Source organism: Diorhabda sublineata, chromosome 3 (genome assembly GCF_026230105.1).
Source record: "Diorhabda sublineata isolate icDioSubl1.1 chromosome 3, icDioSubl1.1, whole genome shotgun sequence".
Lineage (NCBI taxonomy): Eukaryota > Metazoa > Arthropoda > Insecta > Coleoptera > Chrysomelidae > Diorhabda > Diorhabda sublineata.
The window spans coordinates 40,919,347-40,940,857 of record NC_079476.1 but is presented as its reverse complement, the minus strand read 5'-3'; positions in this window follow the sequence as shown (position 1 = coordinate 40,940,857).

Sequence of the window (21,511 nt, the reverse complement as noted above, 5' to 3'; positions counted from 1 at the left end):
AGTCTGTTGATCAATTTGAAGCTTTCTGATAAACGATATTTTTAATTTTGTTGATTTCGCTAACTTCCAACGATTCGCCTTGCGATTTATTTATGGTCATCGCAAATGCCAGACGAATCGGAAATTGTAAACGTTTAAAATCGAATGGTAATCAGTATACGCGACATCAAAACAATGATTGTTGCCTCAATGACGTTATTAATCATCTTTTAACTTGTGAGGTGGTAATTCAGGCAATTCCAGTGAATTTAAAAACACCGTGGGATATTTGACTACATTATATTGGTCGACTGTATAAAGGAAACCAACTGTACAGTAGAAAATTCTGAATGGTCACATTGAGATCCTCGACGTCTGCATATTTGGGAAAACACGCTGAATAAGCTCTTCTTTTTAGTCGGTGATGTGACAGAAATCTGTGGATAATTTGATGAATCCGGTCGAGGTACGCATTTGGAGTTTCATCTTGTTGCAAAAATACTTACACCAAAATTGACTGTTACAGGAAAATATTACGGATCTTAAGAGTTTTGATGGATTTTTGTTTTCTTTCTAATATTTCCTTTTCTGTGAAATTGATCAGCTTAAAATAGAATTTTGGTTTGGTAGAAGTCGTTTTTAAAAATTTGAAAAATTTTTAGTCTGAGACTATTACATGAAAATGGAAAAAAATTCACTGAAACCGGATGATAAATCCTTGGGCCATTGTCTGGTAATAACCTATTAATCTGTGATCCTTCGCGTTTGGAAAGTCTTGACATGTTTCATAAGAAAATAAATTTTTTCTCACAAACTTGAGTGAATTCCAACAATTCATACATTTCTGGATAGGACACGAATTGATGTTTCCTATTTGAACGAAGCTTAAAATTTTGGTGCAAAAAGTTTTCGACAGTTCACAACATGCGGTGACAATATGAAAATAATTTTCTTTCGCGCGTTATAATTCATTAAAATATATCAGTTTCAATTTTTAATAAAAATTACGGAATAGATGATTCTCTAGCTTGAGTAATCCAGTTAATTGAGTTTTCTGATGACCCTCAATCCCATCCTACTAAATTTCCAACAACAGCCTTTTTTTCTTTCTTATTCTGCAATATTGGTACGTCATTCATTCTCTGAATCACTTCTCATATTACCACAGTGAAGAATAGGAGGAAATCATCTTTGGGTTTATTAAAAAAATAATTGCTTTCGTGTTGAGTTTACGCCATCATCTCTAAGGGCTGTTTTTGAGGATTACTTAAACTGACACTTTTTATTACAAGAGAATTTGAAAAATGAAGAAATTCAATCAGCGAAATCTACAGTTACGAAAAGAGTGCAATAAAAACATTATAGCAGAAAATAGTACAAAATGAAATTTTCAGGATATTCTTGGATAAGATATTAGATCCGGAGCTTGAAGGATTAGATATATAAATTGATATTACCTTATCGGAAAGATAAAATTTAAACAAGGAATCCGACAAAAAAAAACTATGTAAATGGATAGCAAGATATGAAAATTCGGTCAACGGAAATATCAAATTTTGAAACTTTAGTCAGTTAAATAAATTAAATTTGACTTTTATCTTTTCGGAAAGTCGAGTAATGATTCAATCTTATAGAAATTGCATAAATTAAACTTAATTTTCTTCGTGACATATAAGAGAAATGTATTATTAAACCATGATACGTAGAAGGTGTATCCCTAACTTCGATTATCGAATGATCATACAAAAAGAAAGCTTTAATATTCTATTCCTAAATGAATATGGCTTTACTGTTTTCCAAAATATTCTCCATTACGATTTGTACATTTTTGTATGCGTTTAAACCATTCTTTTCATCCCGATTAAAAGGTGTGATTTAAACCATTACCCGCTTTTTCAGGAATAAAAAAAACGTTGACTTCTCAATTTATTTTTGACCTGCGGGAATAAGAAACAACCTTTGGGTGCCGAACAAGGACTGTTCGGAAACGTTTTGGTTTCAACTGATGTGTGAGAGCTCGTATTTTCTTGGTGGAGAATGATTGGTCTTCTGCAATTGTTTCCCTAATCTTTTCGAACACTTTTGGCGAACAAATGCTGGTTTACAACGTTCTGCGTTGCTCCAGTTATTTAGACAAAACAAAGCAACAGTTTAAAAGACTTATTGAGACCTATACAGTCGATTGTTGTTGAATTTCAGGTTCGTTTGCCTCAATTTCATTGTCAGTTGATTTTGGACGACCCTCACGAAGTGCCGCCACCAATGAGTTTCGAAAACCAGCGAAACGCACGAAAATGTCTATTTAACCACGATGAATATGTAAACAACTCGTTTAACAACACGTTCTGAGTACGTTCAATATTAAAAAGTCAAAGTTTATGATGGCGATGTCAGATTTGACAAATTTGCATATCTCAAAATTTAGTAGCAATCCTCTTATATCAAATGTCTCAATGTCAGGCTTAAATAAAACGTTTTTGTACAAAATACAATATTTGGAATCAAAAATACATCCATTTTACTTAATTATTTCCAGTTGAAACAGAATTTGAGGTATTTATGTTACTCAAAATTGATTAGCGTGATTGCAAACTGACTCACGAACAAAGAAACAAACAATGAATCAAATATAAGGAAAAATGAAAGAAATTTGAATTTATAACATCACTTTTTCTGTAAAGGAAATAATGGGACTTTCATATAACAAGCAACGGTCTAAATTCTTTTCGCGATTGTATAACTAAATCCAGTTTAAAGGAATAAGATCTTGAATAAACTGTGTGTAAAAAGAGAACGTAGTTTTCATGATTCACAACTTCATCATGGGAATTATTTATGTCTCTCAGATTAAATATCAACCGCTCCAGCTTCCACAATTATCTTTTGAAATTCAAATGAGATAACATCTCATCATCTATTCGCCTTATTTTTTCCATTAACATGCAAACGAAGAGGATGCTCCGAAGCTCAATTACCACTTAGTTCTAATGTAATTAATGGATATTTTTATGCAACTTACTACACATGAATACATTTCAAACGAAACCCGTTCGCGACAATGATATAAATACATCCCATGCCACGTAACACTGAATAAATAACCTGCCATTAGAGTATTCATTCCAAATAACCTAGAGCAGCACCTGTCGGCATTCGTTGTGTCATACTTGTTTATACAAACATTTTCGATTGTATTTGATCACGAACTTCCAATGGAAAAGTTATTTAGACATTAATTAACTAATTTTGTTGATTAATTTTTCAGCTCCGAAAACATCCAGTTCGACTAGAAAAAATATTGTGTTTCAAACGATAACGAAAAGCCTTTCATAATCCCAATATATTAATTTAATAAATACCATTATTTGGTTCACTAGATGAACTGATTCAGATTGCAAAATGCAATAAATGCTAATAAAACTAAGACATAAAAAGTTTTAGAAAAATTTCCAACCAAAACTTTTCTAACTAGCTCTATAGTTCGAAATAGGACTAATAAGGAATTGAAATGTGTAATATTGAGTATCTGACACTTTAAAAAAAAAAATTATTTTCAATTTGTAACCACCCGGGTCCGTACAACATTTAGAAATGTTGAGTTTGCCGTGGCACTAGTCGGGAGGCTTACATCCCATCATAGAGCTTAATCTGCAATTTTTATTCGATCCTGAAGAATATCTTTGTGAAATATATCAGGTAATTTTTTTATGTAACAAAAATAATCAAAGCTTTTGTAAGTCATAAATTTTAACAATAAGATTTGCAGAAGATAAAGTGAAATGGTTGCTTATCAACTCTTGATTCTCACGAAGAATCAAGTACCAGCCTGTCTAAAGTTGGTTCATTGATGCAAAAAATAGAATTCCGACACCAAAAAATGACAAAACTTCTTTAAGGCTTGCACATAAAGTCTCTGGCCCCGATGGAATACCACCAATCGTATTAATAAGATTATTGACTATCATACTCAGAAACTCACTCGACTTCAAAAAGGCAAAAAAAGTTCTCAATAACTACCGACCTATTGCTTTTGTCGAAGCAAAGGTCACGGAAAAGTCGTTAACAATTCACAAGATCATACGATTTGTCGTCCTCGTTATGGATTAACTTTCTCATAGACAGATCCATCCAGGTCATCATTGATGGATACACTTCAGACGGGTTCAGGGTTAACATTCCCAGGAATACGTCTTGTTATCCTTTTTTTACACCAATTTATAGGTTTGCCTTGTCGTCCACTCCAATATACATCCAGTCTCGTACCATCAATACCAATCTTGAGAAAATTCTTCCCCGATTCGTTCATCATTAAAGTATAGTTCGAATATCTAGAGCTCCACTCCGGAGTAAAAGAGTAATTAGACAGGTTGAAGGTCATGATCTCATGAACCAAGTTAACCTACAGATTCCTCCATTTGGAGAAGTGTGAATCTGTACAAACTGCTAACAAATCACGTATTTTCTGAACGCTCGAGTTCAATACAAATATTCTCGGGCATCTCCATACTCCAGACAGTACTGGATCTACTCGATTCTTATAGGGTTTGTTTTTTTTTTATAAACCGAGCAGAGTGAAATTTTCAAGACTAAACTAGTGACTATTGTTTCAGTGTTTCTATTTGCTGATGAAATTAAATATTACATGAATTCAAGAGCGTTCAGTAACGGCCTCTATCTTTTGAAAAAGATGTCAAGAATCTCGAAATTTCTTTAAATGGAATTGCTTCCATTCAGAGTTTGAAGTAAACACACTTCAATGATTCCGGCTTCATTTGATTCGGAAAATTCAATTGGAAATTCTTTGTTGTTTTCGTTACGCTTTTGGTTCCGACGACACGAAAGCGATATATTAATGACATTTTTAATTTAGTCACAGTGTTAAGTCGAAAAAAAATTATTAGAACTTGCATTGATGTGATTCTATTAATTTGAATTGCATAGAAAATGATTTGCGTGACCAGTTCCAATTTACATTTTATCAAGATAATCTCATATGAAAGGCGAACGCAATCTATTTCTTTCCACGGCAATCGATTCATCTCGGCATGCCTGCGAGGATTATAAATGAGATATTTTGTTCATAAAATGATGCGTAACCAAATTTTATGCGATGGGAAAATGTAAAATGCAAAATTATGCAGATGTTCTTTTCCAAATCATCAGACACTTCCTAAAATTGGCTGTGCTGGGATGATATTGATTTTATGAGTGGAAGTTTGCTAGCTCAACATATTTGCGTTTCAAAAAACGAATCAATCCACTACACGGATACTGAAGTGTGTGTTTCATCTGTATATTGTAGTTAGTCATCAAAATAGTGATAATAATTTGAGGAAAGATGTTTTTTCTATTATTTCTCATCAAAAAACATTCTACCATTCACAAAATAACTGAATTTTGGTGAAATAATGCAAATCGATTTTCCAAATGATTAACTTCGCGTCAAATATGCGACATGGAATTAAATATTTTCAATTATGTAATTTATTGTCGTAAATACCTTGAATTAAAAGTTTCTTACGTGAAACTACGAATTCAATTATCTTCTCTATATATATGAAATCGAGTTAGATAAACTTTAAATCTAAGAAATTATATTAGCTGAAACTCTATTCACCTCCGTCTAATTAAACTGTAAGAACACAAAACTAATGATTTGTGCATTCCTGCATACTTCGTTTCCAATTTAAGTCACAAGATGGTTCCTACTTTGCAATATCCTCTAAAGGGCTTGAGCAAAGTTGCCTAATTAGGCTACAAACTCTACAAAGTAAGGAAAATTCCTACGTTGTCATTCATTCTGAAGTAGTTATGCTTGATTTCGTAAAATTGCTTTACAGGATTAACGTTAATATTTGAGAAAAATGTCGATAAGAAAAAAATGTTGTACGAACATTTTTTTCATAGTATTTCCAGAAATTTCAAAAACTGACCGCTGCAAGTACTAATCAGTATGTATAAACTAAAATCATGAACGATTTGCATAATTTTTGAATCAAAATGAATAATCGTCGGTGTTGCAGGTTTTCTGCGGTAAAATTCTCCACGAATTAATCTTTGCTATAACAAATTTGGCCCCACCAAACTTCCAAATATTTAGGATAACATTTAAATCAAATATGTCTGAAACTACGAGGGCATTTATTGATTTTCGCAAACTAAATTAACGTTTCCAAAAACCAGAATCTCATCAATAAGATAGATAGGGTGCTTAGCGAGTTTTGTTTAGGGGTATGGATCTGTTTCTCGGATACATTGCAACAATAATGCGGCGAGTTTTCTCAAAGTATTTATTATGTTCCTCCGGAGCGAAAAAAAATTATTTACCTTGTAAAATATTTGTATAAATTTGATTTTCCTGGATAATTTCGAAAGTTACGTTGCACTCCAATCTCATTTTTGTTAGGTTAGGTTAGAAAGAAAAATGAAATACGTTCGGTTTTATACAAATCTGTCAGTTAGTCAAATTTTACTACATTTCAATTTTTTCCTTATCACAGTATGCAGTTTAATTAGAAATGTTTTGTGTTCTAATACCTCCTGTAAGTATTTTCAATGAATTATTACAATTTGTGATAATTTTCTTCAGAATGTCTCTTTGTGGCGAACGGTTTTCAAGCCATGTACAATGATCTAAGAATTTACATACCTAAATTTTATCCAAATAAACCAAGAGTTAAAAAATCGATTGAAAAATCCATTTTTGTTATTTTTTTATTGCGCAGGTTGTCCCCGTAAAAGTTACCGATTGGGTATGTGTCGCCACTGAACTTATTCAGCCGAACAAACAAAATATTCGATTGTATAATCTAGAAAATATAACTTCGCAGCTTCAAATGCCTATAGCTCAGAAACTGCATCCAAACCTGGAACATTCTGTACATCGGGATAAAGCAGGAGCGAAACCTGGGTAACCTAAGGGAAAATATCAATTATGTGCCAGTTCTTTTTCAATGAGAAAGTTCATTATTATGAAAAGGGATGTTTTGATAAATTTTGTTAAAAGAATATTGAAGAACGCTCCAATTAAACACAAAAGGTAGCCTTCAATAATAGAACACTCCAGAGAGTGTAGTTTTAATGGAATTTTATGGAGAATATTCTACGATGGATGGAGTATTGGTATTGATATGTTCATTAGAACTCTAACCCAAATCAAAGTCACGGCAAAATAATTTCTGGAAATGAAATATTTCAGAATCTGATTTAAACAAGCTAAATTTACGTTATTAAAAAATTTCTTAAACTGGAGATGATAATTGATATATGAAATCGACTTTTATTCGTTTTTTCGATTAAAGTCGATGTATATATCATATATTACCATATGGGACGAACTAAACGGGGAATTTCAACAATGACTAACACTGAATCGATTTCAACTGTTATGTCAATCTAAGATTTGTTCTAAATGCCAAAAAATCTCACAAAATAAGAAAATGTAATGTAGTATTGACTTTAAAGGATATTTGAAAGTTTTATCATCAACTTAAAAGCAATCATGAAACAGTTTGAACGTTGGAAAGTCCTTCGATCTCAAAAACAAGTGGACAACAACAAATAAAAAATTGAGTGTTCTACATCTCGATGAAAAACTTCCTTATAAACTTGACGTTCGATGTCAATTGGCAGGACTTTTGTAAGACGAACTCAATAACTAGTTTTATATCGAGAACTCACAACTTCAACTATACTTTGATCTAAATGACATAAAATCTCACAAAATATAAGAATCTGTCTAAAGTAGTATCAATTTGAAGGATATTTAAAGTTTTATTACTAATTTCAAGTCCATAATGAGACAGTTTAAAGGATGAAAAGTCCTTCGATCTCAAAAACAATTGGACAACAACAAATAAAAAATTGAGTGTTCTAAATCTCGATGAAAAACTTCCTTATAAACTTGACGTTCGATATCAATTGGCAGGACTTTTGTAAGACGAATTCAATAACTAGTTTTATATCGAGAACTCACAACTTCAACTATACTTTGATCTAAATGACATAAAATCTCACAAAATATAAGAATCTGTCTAAAGTAGTATCAATTTGAAGGATATTTAAAGTTTTATTAGTAATTTCAAATCCATAATGAGACAGTTTAAAGGATGAAAAGTCCTTCGATCTCAAAAACAATTGGACAACAACAAATAAAAAATTGAGTGTTCTAAATCTCGATGAAAAACTTCCTTATAAACTTGACGTTCGATATCAATCGGCAGGACTTTTATCAGACGAATTCAATAACTAGTTTTATATCGAGAACTCACAACTTCAACTATACTTGGATCTAAATGACATAAAATCTCACAAAATATAAGAATCTGTCTAAAGTAGTATCAATTTGAAGGATATTTAAAGTTTTATTAGTAATTTCAAATCCATAATGAGACAGTTTAAAGGATGAAAAGTCCTTCGATCTCAAAAACAATTGGACAACAACAAATAAAAAATTGAGTGTTCTAAATCTCGATGAAAAACTTCCTTATAAACTTGACGTTCGATATCAATTGGCAGGACTTTTGTAAGACGAATTCAATAACTAGTTTTATATCGAGAACTCACAACTTCAACTATACTTTGATCTAAATGACATAAAATCTCACAAAATATAAGAATCTGTCTAAGGTAGTATTAATTTGAAGGAAATTTAAAATTTTATTACTAATTTCAAATCCATAATGAGACAGTTTAAAGTATGAAAAGTCCTTCGATCTCAAAAACAATTAGACAACAACAAATAAAAAATTGAGTGTTCTAAATCTCGATGAAAAACTTCCTTATAAACTTGACGTTCGATATCAATCGGCAGGACTTTTATCAGACGAATTCAATAACTAGTTTTATATCGAGAACTCACAACTTCAACTATACTTTGATCTAAATGACATAAAATCTCACAAAATATAAGAATCTGTCTAAGGTAGTATTAATTTGAAGGAAATTTAAAATTTTATTACTAATTTCAAATCCATAATGAGACAGTTTAAAGTATGAAAAGTCCTTCGATCTCAAAAACAATTAGACAACAACAAATAAAAAATTGAGTGTTCTAAATCTCGATGAAAAACTTCCTAATAGACTTGACGTTCGATGTCAATCGGCAGGACTTTTATCAGACGAATTCAATAACTAGTTTTATATCGAGAACTCACAACTTCAACTATACTTTGATCTAAATGACATAAAATCTCACAAAATATAAGAATCTGTCTAAGGTAGTATTAATTTGAAGGAAATTTAAAATTTTATTACTAATTTCAAATCCATAATGAGACAGTTTAAAGTATGAAAAGTCCTTCGATCTCAAAAACAATTAGACAACAACAAATAAAAAATTGAGTGTTCTAAATCTCGATGAAAAACTTCCTTATAAACTTGACGTTCGATATCAATCGGCAGGACTTTTATCAGACGAATTCAATAACTAGTTTTATATCGAGAACTCACAACTTCAACTATACTTTGATCTAAATGACATAAAATCTCACAAAATATAAGAATCTGTCTAAGGTAGTATTAATTTGAAGGAAATTTAAAATTTTATTACTAATTTCAAATCCATAATGAGACAGTTTAAAGTATGAAAAGTCCTTCGATCTCAAAAACAATTAGACAACAACAAATAAAAAATTGAGTGTTCTAAATCTCGATGAAAAACTTCCTAATAGACTTGACGTTCGATGTCAATCGGCAGGACTTTTATCAGACGAATTCAATAACTAGTTTTATATCGAGAACTCACAACTTCAACTATACTTTGATCTAAATGACATAAAATCTCACAAAATATAAGAATCTGTCTAAGGTAGTATTAATTTGAAGGAAATTTAAAATTTTATTACTAATTTCAAATCCATAATGAGACAGTTTAAAGTATGAAAAGTCCTTCGATCTCAAAAACAATTAGACAACAACAAATAAAAAATTGAGTGTTCTAAATCTCGATGAAAAACTTCCTAATAGACTTGACGTTCGATGTCAATCGGCAGGACTTTTATCAGACGAATTCAATAACTAGTTTTATATCGAGAACTCACAACTTCAACTATACTTTGATCTAAATGACATAAAATCTCACAAAATATAAGAATCTGTCTAAGGTAGTATTAATTTGAAGGATATTTAAAGTTTTATTAGTAATTTCAAATCCATAATGAGACAGTTTAAAGGATGAAAAGTCCTTCGATCTCAAAAACAAGTGGACAACAACAAATAAAAAATTGAGTGTTCTAAATCTCGATGAAAAACTTCCTTATAAACTTGACGTTCGATATCAATTGGCAGGACTTTTATCAGACGAATTCAATAACTAGTTTTATATCGAGAACTCACAACTTCAACTATACTTTGATCTAAATGACATAAAATCTCACAAAATATAAGAATCTGTCTAAGGTAGTATTAATTTGAAGGATATTTAAAGTTTTATTAGTAATTTCAAATCCATAATGAGACAGTTTAAAGGATGAAAAGTCCTTCGATCTCAAAAACAAGTGGACAACAACAAATAAAAAATTGAGTGTTCTAAATCTCGATGAAAAACTTCCTTATAAACTTGACGTTCGATATCAATTGGCAGGACTTTTATCAGACGAATTCAATAACTAGTTTTATATCGAGAACTCACAACTTCAACTATACTTTGATCTAAATGACATAAAATCTCACAAAATATAAGAATCTGTCTAAGGTAGTATTAATTTGAAGGAAATTTAAAATTTTATTACTAATTTCAAATCCATAATGAGACAGTTTAAAGGATGAAAAGTCCTTCGATCTCAAAAACAAGTGGACAACAACAAATAAAAAATTGAGTGTTCTAAATCTCGATGAAAAACTTCCTTATAAACTTGACGTTCGATATCAATCGGCAGGACTTTTATCAGACGAATTCAATAACTAGTTTTATATCGAGAACTCACAACTTCAACTATACTTTGATCTAAATGACATAAAATCTCACAAAATATAAGAATCTGTCTAAGGTAGTATTAATTTGAAGGAAATTTAAAATTTTATTACTAATTTCAAATCCATAATGAGACAGTTTAAAGGATGAAAAGTCCTTCGATCTCAAAAACAAGTGGACAACAACAAATAAAAAATTGAGTGTTCTACATCTCGATGAAAAACTTCCTTATAAACTTGACGTTCGATATCAATCGGCAGGACTTTTATCAGACGAATTCAATAACTAGTTTTATATCGAGAACTCACAACTTCAACTATACTTTGATCTAAATGACATAAAATCTCACAAAATATAAGAATCTGTCTAAAGTAGTATCAATTTGAAGGATATTTAAAGTTTTATTACTAATTTCAAGTCCATAATGAGACAGTTTAAAGGATGAAAAGTCCTTCGATCTCAAAAACAATTGGACAACAACAAATAAAAAATTGAGTGTTCTACATCTCGATGAAAAACTTCCTTATAAACTTGACGTTCGATATCAATCGGCAGGACTTTTATCAGACGAATTCAATAACTAGTTTCATATCGAGAACTCAAAACTTCAACTATACTTTGATCTAAATGACATAAAATCTCACAAAATATAAGAATCTGTCTAAGGTAGTATTAATTTGAAGGATATTTAAAGTTTTATTAGTAATTTCAAATCCATAATGAGACAGTTTAAAGGATGAAAAGTCCTTCGATCTCAAAAACAAGTGGACAACAACAAATAAAAAATTGAGTGTTCTACATCTCGATGAAAAACTTCCTTATAAACTTGACGTTCGATATCAATCGGCAGGACTTTTATCAGACGAATTCAATAACTAGTTTTATATCGAGAACTCACAACTTCAACTATACTTTGATCTAAATGACATAAAATCTCACAAAATATAAGAATCTGTCTAAAGTAGTATCAATTTGAAGGATATTTAAAGTTTTATTACTAATTTCAAGTCCATAATGAGACAGTTTAAAGGATGAAAAGTCCTTCGATCTCAAAAACAATTGGACAACAACAAATAAAAAATTGAGTGTTCTACATCTCGATGAAAAACTTCCTTATAAACTTGACGTTCGATATCAATCGGCAGGACTTTTATCAGACGAATTCAATAACTAGTTTCATATCGAGAACTCAAAACTTCAACTATACTTTGATCTAAATGACATAAAATCTCACAAAATATAAGAATCTGTCTAAGGTAGTATTAATTTGAAGGATATTTAAAGTTTTATTAGTAATTTCAAATCCATAATGAGACAGTTTAAAGGATGAAAAGTCCTTCGATCTCAAAAACAAGTGGACAACAACAAATAAAAAATTGAGTGTTCTACATCTCGATGAAAAACTTCCTTATAGACTTGACGTTCGATGTCAATTGGCAGGACTTTGTAAGACGAATTCAATAGCTAGTTTCATATCGAGAACTCAAAACTTCAACTATACTTTGATCTAAATGACATAAAATCTCACAAAATATAAGAATCTGTCTAAGGTAGTATTAATTTGAAGGATATTTAAAGTTTTATTAGTAATTTCAAATCCATAATGAGACAGTTTAAAGGATGAAAAGTCCTTCGATCTCAAAAACAAGTGGACAACAACAAATAAAAAATTGAGTGTTCTACATCTCGATGAAAAACTTCCTTATAAACTTGACGTTCGATGTCAATTGGCAGGACTTTTGTAAGACGAATTCAATAACTAGTTTTATATCGAGAACTCAAAACTTCAACTATACTTTGATCTAAATGACATAAAATCTCACAAAATATAAGAATCTGTCTAAAGTAGTATCAATTTGAAGGATATTCAAAGTTTTATTACTAATTTCAAGTCCATAATGAGACAGTTTAAAGGATGAAAAGTCCTTCGATCTCAAAAACAAGTGGACAACAACAAATAAAAAATTGAGTGTTCTACATCTCGATGAAAAACTTCCTTATAGACTTGACGTTCGATGTCAATTGGCAGGACTTTGTAAGACGAATTCAATAGCTAGTTTCATATCGAGAACTCAAAACTTCAACTATACTTTGATCTAAATGACATAAAATCTCACAAAATATAAGAATCTGTCTAAGGTAGTATTAATTTGAAGGATATTTAAAGTTTTATTAGTAATTTCAAATCCATAATGAGACAGTTTAAAGGATGAAAAGTCCTTCGATCTCAAAAACAAGTGGACAACAACAAATAAAAAATTGAGTGTTCTACATCTCGATGAAAAACTTCCTTATAAACTTGACGTTCGATGTCAATTGGCAGGACTTTTGTAAGACGAATTCAATAACTAGTTTTATATCGAGAACTCAAAACTTCAACTATACTTTGATCTAAATGACATAAAATCTCACAAAATATAAGAATCTGTCTAAAGTAGTATCAATTTGAAGGATATTCAAAGTTTTATTACTAATTTCAAGTCCATAATGAGACAGTTTAAAGGATGAAAAGTCCTTCGATCTCAAAAACAAGTGGACAACAACAAATAAAAAATTGAGTGTTCTACATCTCGATGAAAAACTTCCTTATAGACTTGACGTTCGATGTCAATTGGCAGGACTTTGTAAGACGAATTCAATAGCTAGTTTCATATCGAGAACTCAAAACTTCAACTATACTTTGATCTAAATGACATAAAATCTCACAAAATATAAGAATCTGTCTAAGGTAGTATTAATTTGAAGGATATTTAAAGTTTTATTAGTAATTTCAAATCCATAATGAGACAGTTTAAAGGATGAAAAGTCCTTCGATCTCAAAAACAAGTGGACAACAACAAATAAAAAATTGAGTGTTCTACATCTCGATGAAAAACTTCCTTATAGACTTGACGTTCGATGTCAATTGGCAGGACTTTGTAAGACGAATTCAATAGCTAGTTTCATATCGAGAACTCAAAACTTCAACTATACTTTGATCTAAATGACATAAAATCTCACAAAATATAAGAATCTGTCTAAGGTAGTATTAATTTGAAGGATATTTAAAGTTTTATTAGTAATTTCAAGTCCATAATGAGACAGTTTAAAGGATGAAAAGTCCTTCGATCTCAAAAACAAGTGGACAACAACAAATAAAAAATTGAGTGTTCTAAATCTCGATGAAAAACTTCCTTATAAACTTGACGTTCGATATCAATCGGCAGGACTTTTATCAGACGAATTCAATAACTAGTTTTATATCGAGAACTCAAAACTTCAACTATACTTTGATCTAAATGACATAAAATCTCACAAAATATAAGAATCTGTCTAAGGTAGTATTAATTTGAAGGAAATTTAAAATTTTATTACTAATTTCAAATCCATAATGAGACAGTTTAAAGGATGAAAAGTCCTTCGATCTCAAAAACAAGTGGACAACAACAAATAAAAAATTGAGTGTTCTACATCTCGATGAAAAACTTCCTTATAAACTTGACGTTCGATATCAATCGGCAGGACTTTTATCAGACGAATTCAATAACTAGTTTTATATCGAGAACTCACAACTTCAACTATACTTTGATCTAAATGACATAAAATCTCACAAAATATAAGAATCTGTCTAAAGTAGTATCAATTTGAAGGATATTTAAAGTTTTATTACTAATTTCAAGTCCATAATGAGACAGTTTAAAGGATGAAAAGTCCTTCGATCTCAAAAACAATTGGACAACAACAAATAAAAAATTGAGTGTTCTACATCTCGATGAAAAACTTCCTTATAAACTTGACGTTCGATATCAATCGGCAGGACTTTTATCAGACGAATTCAATAACTAGTTTCATATCGAGAACTCAAAACTTCAACTATACTTTGATCTAAATGACATAAAATCTCACAAAATATAAGAATCTGTCTAAGGTAGTATTAATTTGAAGGATATTTAAAGTTTTATTAGTAATTTCAAATCCATAATGAGACAGTTTAAAGGATGAAAAGTCCTTCGATCTCAAAAACAAGTGGACAACAACAAATAAAAAATTGAGTGTTCTACATCTCGATGAAAAACTTCCTTATAAACTTGACGTTCGATATCAATCGGCAGGACTTTTATCAGACGAATTCAATAACTAGTTTTATATCGAGAACTCACAACTTCAACTATACTTTGATCTAAATGACATAAAATCTCACAAAATATAAGAATCTGTCTAAAGTAGTATCAATTTGAAGGATATTTAAAGTTTTATTACTAATTTCAAGTCCATAATGAGACAGTTTAAAGGATGAAAAGTCCTTCGATCTCAAAAACAAGTGGACAACAACAAATAAAAAATTGAGTGTTCTACATCTCGATGAAAAACTTCCTTATAAACTTGACGTTCGATATCAATCGGCAGGACTTTTATCAGACGAATTCAATAACTAGTTTCATATCGAGAACTCAAAACTTCAACTATACTTTGATCTAAATGACATAAAATCTCACAAAATATAAGAATCTGTCTAAGGTAGTATTAATTTGAAGGATATTTAAAGTTTTATTAGTAATTTCAAATCCATAATGAGACAGTTTAAAGGATGAAAAGTCCTTCGATCTCAAAAACAAGTGGACAACAACAAATAAAAAATTGAGTGTTCTACATCTCGATGAAAAACTTCCTTATAAACTTGACGTTCGATATCAATCGGCAGGACTTTTGTAAGACGAATTCAATAACTAGTTTTATATCGAGAACTCAAAACTTCAACTATACTTTGATCTAAATGACATAAAATCTCACAAAATATAAGAATCTGTCTAAAGTAGTATCAATTTGAAGGATATTCAAAGTTTTATTACTAATTTCAAGTCCATAATGAGACAGTTTAAAGGATGAAAAGTCCTTCGATCTCAAAAACAAGTGGACAACAACAAATAAAAAATTGAGTGTTCTACATCTCGATGAAAAACTTCCTTATAGACTTGACGTTCGATGTCAATTGGCAGGACTTTGTAAGACGAATTCAATAGCTAGTTTCATATCGAGAACTCAAAACTTCAACTATACTTTGATCTAAATGACATAAAATCTCACAAAATATAAGAATCTGTCTAAGGTAGTATTAATTTGAAGGATATTTAAAGTTTTATTAGTAATTTCAAATCCATAATGAGACAGTTTAAAGGATGAAAAGTCCTTCGATCTCAAAAACAAGTGGACAACAACAAATAAAAAATTGAGTGTTCTACATCTCGATGAAAAACTTCCTTATAAACTTGACGTTCGATGTCAATTGGCAGGACTTTTGTAAGACGAATTCAATAACTAGTTTTATATCGAGAACTCAAAACTTCAACTATACTTTGATCTAAATGACATAAAATCTCACAAAATATAAGAATCTGTCTAAAGTAGTATCAATTTGAAGGATATTCAAAGTTTTATTACTAATTTCAAGTCCATAATGAGACAGTTTAAAGGATGAAAAGTCCTTCGATCTCAAAAACAAGTGGACAACAACAAATAAAAAATTGAGTGTTCTACATCTCGATGAAAAACTTCCTTATAGACTTGACGTTCGATGTCAATTGGCAGGACTTTTGTAAGACGAATTCAATAACTAGTTTTATATCGAGAACTCAAAACTTCAACTATACTTTGATCTAAATGACATAAAATCTCACAAAATATAAGAATCTGTCTAAAGTAGTATCAATTTGAAGGATATTCAAAGTTTTATTACTAATTTCAAGTCCATAATGAGACAGTTTAAAGGATGAAAAGTCCTTCGATCTCAAAAACAAGTGGACAACAACAAATAAAAAATTGAGTGTTCTACATCTCGATGAAAAACTTCCTTATAAACTTGACGTTCGATATCAATCGGCAGGACTTTTATCAGACGAATTCAATAACTAGTTTCATATCGAGAACTCACAACTTCAACTATACTTTGATCTAAATGACATAAAATCTCACAAAATATAAGAATCTGTCTAAGGTAGTATTAATTTGAAGGATATTTAAAGTTTTATTAGTAATTTCAAATCCATAATGAGACAGTTTAAAGGATGAAAAGTCCTTCGATCTCAAAAACAAGTGGACAACAACAAATAAAAAATTGAGTGTTCTACATCTCGATGAAAAACTTCCTTATAAACTTGACGTTCGATGTCAATTGGCAGGACTTTTGTAAGACGAATTCAATAACTAGTTTTATATCGAGAACTCAAAACTTCAACTATACTTTGATCTAAATGACATAAAATCTCACAAAATATAAGAATCTGTCTAAAGTAGTATCAATTTGAAGGATATTCAAAGTTTTATTACTAATTTCAAGTCCATAATGAGACAGTTTAAAGGATGAAAAGTCCTTCGATCTCAAAAACAAGTGGACAACAACAAATAAAAAATTGAGTGTTCTAAATCTCGATGAAAAACTTCCTTATAGACTTGACGTTCGATGTCAATCGGCAGGACTTTTATCAGACGAATTCAATAACTAGTTTTGATAATAATAATGTGCTGTATCACAAGTTGAATTTGTTTTTCGTTACCATCTGTCCACATCCTTCTTAATCACCACATTCAGTACCATGTAACTTCTGATTTTTTCTAGAAATTAGTATGCTAAAAGAGGCGTTTCTGATATTGAGAATGTTTTTAGTGAAGTATTCAATGTAAAGACGGTATTTTTCTAATAAAACCGATTTCTGAAGGGAAAATCGTTGTATGTAATTTGGAGTTCTGAAAATTCTTAAAAAAAGGTTCCAGAAGTTAACTGCTTGAAAAAATTTCTAAGGCGAACGCTTTTACAACCAATATATAGGGTCAATGATGACGTTCTGTTTGCTATGATGACAAATACTCAGCACTTTTTTACATATAAAATAATGCTGTGGACCCTGAGAAAAAATAGTGATAAAAAATGAAAAATAAAATTCAGTCGGGTTATATATGCCAAGGAAAAACACTCAAATTTTTAAATATGTAGCAGGCACGTTTAAAATACGTATTACCTTAGTTTACTTTATGAAAAATACAAAAAACTATTAGAATTTAGACATAATACACACAATTGTATTGTTTCTTCGCTTGTGCCTTTCAAAATAATCTCAGATTCAAAAATTTGCAACGTATCCCAATTTTTGTTATTGTTGCTGCTTAGAGTATTCAAAAATATTATTTTTGATACATCTTATTGGTACAGATATGTTTTTAAAAAAAGGCAAATGGAATTTCTCTATTTTCGACAAAACGTCTACCGTGAAAATTGAAAATGCGCTTTCAAAATTACAAATCGATGTGTCCAAATTTCCCCATCACGCTTCCATATATTTATTAACAAATTTTTTCTTTTTGGCCGTATACAACGTACAATAATGTTCTCTTATATCGAAATATTCTTTAGAAAAAGCTACCGAGACCCTCATAAATCAACCTGCAGGTTTGTCGAACCTCTATATTAAATTGACCTCTAAGTGTAGCTCGTAAATAACGATTTTCCAGTTCCTAGCATCCCAACAAATTCCGACGTTAGAATCTACAGAGCCTCACCTGTAAACTCCGTTCACATGCCAAAGGTTTGCGAACCAGCATCAGCAGGACAAATGTTCTCAGCTCGAAAACCCACTACTTAATGGATCTATGATTTACACGGAGTGTTTCGGGGATTACGTGAGACAGGTCTGAATAGATTGTTCAACAAAGTTATCCCTTTATCTCACGAATTTTATTTATAATATAGTAAACATAGAAATTATCGAAAATAACAAAGAATTTTGTCGATTTAGTACAAAAATGGGTTTTATATTTCGATATTTGAATACAAGATAAAAATAGAATGTAGTAGAAATTTTTAAGCTGTTTGAATCTATAGCAAAACGTAAACTACAACAACTGTGAATCTAGTCTGGTATTGGTGAACGTTGGAGTCCCTCAGGGTTCATTGCTGAACCCACCATTGCTTTTGCTATATATAAAGAATTTACCGGCGTCTCTGAAATGTCAATCTTGCTAAATCTTGGTTTGGTTCAAACAATTTTAAATTAAACGGAATAAAAACTGAAAAATCCCGGCATCAATTACTTTGTTTTGATCCTCAGTCACCTGGCTTATGGTATCTTTCTATGGGGCAATTCTAGCAGATTCCAAAAGGTTTTTACTCTCCAGAAAATCGCGTATTATTCACAATGCAAGAGATCGAATGTATTGCCACGAAATATGGGATTCTGCCACTGCCTTGCTTGTTTATATTTCAAACACTTCTGGGTATTCATAGGGGTGTACGAGATGAAGTAACTCATTTTGATGTTTACAGTTAAGCCACCAAATGTGCGTGTAGATTCATTGTACCATTTTGTAGTAGCCTACATCAAACACAATATAATAAACTTGGTGTTAAACTGTATAACAATTTTCTAGATGAGCCTGAGTCGGTTTTATGAACTTTCAAAGCAAAATTGTTTTTGTGCAGTTGGAAACTACATGTGAACTTACGAAGGAATAGAAATAGGAGAAAAAACAATAAAGAAGAAAGAGCATCGTATAAACAGATAAAAAACTATGTCAGAAACAAAAGGTTCGAAATAACAATATGAAGACAACTATCGATGTCCATTATTATTTACCAGCGATTGATGAAGGACTATAGTCGAATACCAATAAAAATTATGGAAATATCGTATGCAGATGATGTAGTAAAAAAGGTTAAAGATGATGACATTCAAAAATATGCAATGACAGTCTACAGATAATGAATATGAAAATAAAACGAACGTAATGAAGCAAAAAGAGAAGATTAAATTAGAAGAATCAAAAGTGGAGTACACAAAAGTTTTAAGTACGTTGACATAAGATCAACCTGGACTGGACTGGATTGGAGCAAATGGATGATTGTTTAACACAATCAAGAATAACTAATAAAAGCAGAATTCCCATTTCAAATCAATTCAAAACCAAATCGAGAACAGACAACTAAGATACGCGATATTGCATTTTGGTTTTAAATTGAAAAATGATACTCTTGTTTCCATAGAAAAATACCGATGTGAAAGCCCAATAATCAGCGTGATTTTTATTCATCAACAAAAATAATCCCTAGTTATCCCCACAATATACAAAAGCACATACTAAATTTATAATTCTATGGATAAAATCCTTTTGATTTTCATTTGTAAATCAGAATATTCAACATTTATGAATACTTTGTAGCTTTTATGATGTTTTTAGGTCAATTTCAAACTTTTTTTCGTCAACAGAAACCTAAAATTAACACTAATCATTACGTAAAACATATAAAAAGATCTAAGAAGTGAAAATTAAATTCTAATCATGACTTCCACAAACTCGTACTCCCTGTACACTTATATTCCCTTTATTATGTATCTCTAGTTTTCAGAATTATCTTTCCTTCTAATTAGAAAAGATCATAGGTGTCTTCGTCAATGACTTTATCTAATGTCTGTCTCAAACATGTGGTTTCTTCTGCATTTATATCAAAACTACCAATTTTCTGGAACATATACTTTGACTATGTTGATTCAACATTATGAAATCATGGTAATTTTTTATCCTCGTATAGTTAATGGGAGGATATTACTTTGAAGCAAGAGCATTCCATGTTTGGAAGACAGATAATATGAATCTACAAGATTCCTTGAATATATAGGATTCATATCAACTCTGATACTCTAAAAAGAAGCAGAAAATTTCTGGTCTAAACTTGCGTCGTTATTGTCCTCTTCAAGTAAAAGCAAACTAAGTTTCTGGAATACAAGAATTTTCAATTGGATGTGAGCTAGGTACCAGAGAACATTTCTAAGGTTCAATTGTACGAATCAAATAACAGGTAACCACCATCGGTTTTTACTTTTATTATGTCTCTCTCCTGCATTTCCTTATCTATGCCTTCTCTCCAGCTTCTTCGTGGTCTTCCTCTTCTCCTTTACCCTTGTGGGGGTGCACTTTAGGACTTGTTTAGGTATTCTGTTGTCTGGCACTCTTTGTACATGTTTGATTTCGATGTCTGACTCCCATTATCTCTCTTATTGTCTTATTTCTTATTTACCCACTGGTCTTGGTCAAAAGTCCATTTTGGTCCTCGTTTACATTATTTCAGTTGATTGTTTTACCTTCCACAATTTGCTGCCATCGTGTTATTTCTCCATTTTCGTCGGATACTCCGTTTCCAGTACTTTTCTATGAGTTTTCGATTCGTGTAGCTTGAATCTTCATCATCCTATGTTATGACTATTTTATCGTTTGCGAAGCGAAGCGTGTATAGTGTAGAGTTGTCACTCAAATATTTCCATTAATTCCGTTTAAACATCTTAAGTGCTTGCTCAAAATAGAACCTGAATATCGTTAGCGACTGCTCGAGGTTGTTAACCCATCAGATAAATCCCGGTTTGCTTTAATTTTTGTTTTACTATTTTCACTGCTTTTTGACAGTTGAACCGCTCTGATGAGATACAATAACATCGAAACTGGACGGAAGATTACGCGTCTCCCCCTTACAATGTTAGTTAAGGAAGTTGTTGTGTTCTTATTGTAGAAAAACCAGACTGTGTAGTTGAATTATAAACATTGAGGATAATTGTGTAATATCGATACATATAAAAGTTTTTTGATTGTAATCCAAAATAT